Source organism: Limulus polyphemus, unplaced genomic scaffold (assembly GCF_000517525.1).
Source record: "Limulus polyphemus unplaced genomic scaffold, Limulus_polyphemus-2.1.2 Scaffold1982, whole genome shotgun sequence".
Lineage (NCBI taxonomy): Eukaryota > Metazoa > Arthropoda > Merostomata > Xiphosura > Limulidae > Limulus > Limulus polyphemus.
Window position 1 is genome coordinate 142,439 of NW_013667592.1, and position 3,154 is coordinate 145,592.

At 34.8% G+C, this 3,154-nt stretch overlaps 1 protein-coding gene across 1 annotated transcript in view; it reads right to left on the minus strand.

The window, feature by feature from the left end:
* LOC106465565 (prohormone-1-like) overlaps positions 1-869 on the minus strand; it is a 9,939-nt gene extending 9,070 nt beyond the window's left edge. Inside the window, exon 1 of the mRNA XM_022393484.1 lies at positions 843-869. The gene's annotated coding sequence lies outside the window, so the exon portion shown is untranslated. The remainder of the gene's footprint in view (positions 1-842) is intronic.
* Between the last annotated feature and the right edge of the window lie 2,285 nt (positions 870-3,154).

A 3,154-nucleotide genomic window follows, 5' to 3' on the forward strand; every position in this document is an offset into this window, starting at 1 on the left:
AACACAAATCACGAAACAATGACATAAAAAGATTCTTTACAGCACAAGTCACGAAACAATGGCATAAAAAGATTCTTTACAACACAAGTCACGGAACAATATCACAAAAAGGATATTTATAACACAAGTCACGAAACAATGACAAAAAGGATATTTATTATAACGCATGTCACGAAACAATGACAAAAAGGATATTTATTATAACGCACGTCACGAAACAATGACAAAAAGGACCTTTATAAAACAATGATATAAAAATAGAAAAGGATCTTTACAACATAAGTTATGGAAATATATGGTCTTTTAAAACACATTTGAAATATACAAACGTTTCGCAAAAATAATTACGATTATAGAGTAACTGTGAATATTTTCATTTGAACTCAGTTTTTTTTTTTTTAAAAGTGAATACATTAAGGAGTTTTACAAATCCTACTTTCAAACAATGTGATATATTAATTCCGAATTAAGCTTTTAAAAGTTTGCAGAAACGGAAAAATTAGGCGTTATCATTAACAGCATATTTTAAAGCAAAGTGAGAATAATTTTGATATTTGGTGTTAGTTCCGAAATCGTTTGCAACAAGTAACATTACAATATATATATTTTTTAAACCCAAAACGGTGGTTTCTACTCGGTGTAAGTTCGCAAAAAAAAAAGTTGTCATTTCAACAAGATCATACTGAAGATTTTTTTGTTTTTTTGTCGACAAAGTTTGAACAGATGCTACCAGCTTGAAATAGCATATTATAACGACTGAGATACATCGAACACGTAATCAAACTATAGCATAAGTAAGAAATGAAAGAAACTTACAATGTCCGTATTACTTACTTACTTACTCTAGTTGTCTTCTCTGGCCTCGGCAAGTCACTGGTATCCCAGAGAAAGGATTTTCCTTGTTTAAATACCTCTCGCTAGGAAGTTAATCAGACTTCCCACAGCGCATGCTCGCTTCCTATTAGAATGTTATGTAGTATGGGTGGGAAATAATTTTCAGCAGCGCTGATATATATGTGGGAGGAGTAACGATACGGTTGTTAAAGAGTGATCTGTAAGAAAGAGAAAGACAGAGTCGAGAGGTGGGCGGGTACCATATCAGAATAAATCTATCTATCTATCTGTTCGAGTATCTAACCCTCGTGCCCTTCTACGAAGTTTAGCTAAACATAACTGTTGATCGGGGTCTTCTCTGTCTCATGCAAGTATTCTTGTTGTTCAGTACAACCTTAAGAAATTCTTATACAACAGATTGATCTATCTGTCTGTCCGTCTAAATTATAATCTATAAATCAATTCAATATTCAAAGTAAGGATTTGAAGGTGAAGTCGGCATGTACCATGGCAGTACACAAAATAATTTGTTGTTAGTGTAGGTGCTTCCTTCCATTCACATGTTTACAGGTTATAAAATGGACAGTGCGTGTAGGTGCTTCCTTCCATTCACATGTTTACTACCATGGCAGTACACAAATGAATTTGTTGCTAGTGTAGGTGCTTCCTTCCATTCACATGTTTACAGGTTATAAAATGGACAGTGCGTGTAGGTGCTTCCTTCCATTCACATGTTTACTACGTTGTAAAATGGACAGTGTGTGTAGGTGCTTCCTTCCATTCACATGTTTACAGGTTGTAAAATGGACAGTGCGTGTAGGAGCTTCTTTCCCTTCACATGTTTACAGGTTGTAAAATGGACAGTGCGTGTAGGAGCTTCTTTCCCTTCACATGTTTACAGGTTGTAAAATGGACAGTGCGTGTAGGAGCTTCTTTCCCTTCACATGTTTACAGGTTGTAAAATGGACAGTGTGTGTATCATACATAAGAAGTCATTGTAAGATAACTGTTCACTGACATTACATTGTTATACACGAGAAGGGGTTGTAAAATAACTGTTCAAATTATTACAAGCAACGATAATCAAAGGCTGTAAAACAAACACTGGAGTATTGTTTGTAAAGATTCTGTTTGCCAAACAATGTATATTATTATTTTAAACTTGTTGATCATTAGAATAATTAAATGACACTATTAAATGCGCACTCTATATTGTAAAACTGTCTTAAAATAGTACAAAAAGGATTGTCTTTTGTTATGTTATGCTGTATGTCTGCGGCCTTACAACGCTAGAAACTGGGTTTCGATACCCGTGGTGTGAAGAGCACAGATAGCCCATTGTGGATAGATTAACTTCAAAAACAAAAAAAATGTTGTTAAGTTCAATATTACAAGATGGACTCTTCCCCCCGCGGGTATCAAACAACCGATTTTAGCGTTATTAGCCCTCAGACTTACCTCTGAGCCATTTAGGGCCGTTGAGAAAAAAAGAAATATATATATATATATATTTATTAGAAAATTTTGAAATATGAATTACCAAGATGAAGCAGAATTATTATAGGGTCACAGAAGAGCACGTGTCCTCTTGAAAACTATAAATTGTTCTCTATATTAAAACTTACGTTCATTAATTACGTTCATTTTAGTCCATAATCAGAAAATGGGAAAGGTGTGGGACAGTACCCAGACTTATCAATTCCCTTCTCTCCTTCCGACCAAACCCCCCTAACGACGAAAAGTGGTATCATACATTAAAGTGGAACAGCAAGTTGTGTTAATTTTCGCAGAAGAACATTTTACCACATTGACACAGCGGTAAGCCTGTAGGCTTATAATGCTAAAAGCCGGATTTGTATACCCGTGGTGGGCAGAACACAGATAGCCCGTTGTAGCTTTGTGCTTAACAACAAATAAAGAAACTGATTTATGCAAATTAAAATCTCGATCGCCGCGCTCTGCCCAAGTTGAACTTCAATAACTTTTAACATATGTAGTTGGATAAAATATCAGAAGTTTTCCAGAAGTTTTACATGTAGTTTTATTCTATGAATGTGATAGCAAGGATTTTTACTCGAGTGTAGGTGTTACTCTATACTAGTCATAGTTTGAAATGGAAAGTTTTAGTTGATTTGTAACTCCTTACATCACCCTGTGGTTTTAAGTTTAACTATTTTTTTTATGATTTTATAATGTTTATTTTTGTTTAGGACATTCCTGTAAAGCTACATAAAAGGCTTCTGCCCTTGCCATTCCTATGTTTGAATTGATAGACTAGGGGGAAGGCAGTTAGGCAACAGTACTCACTGTCAACTCTTGG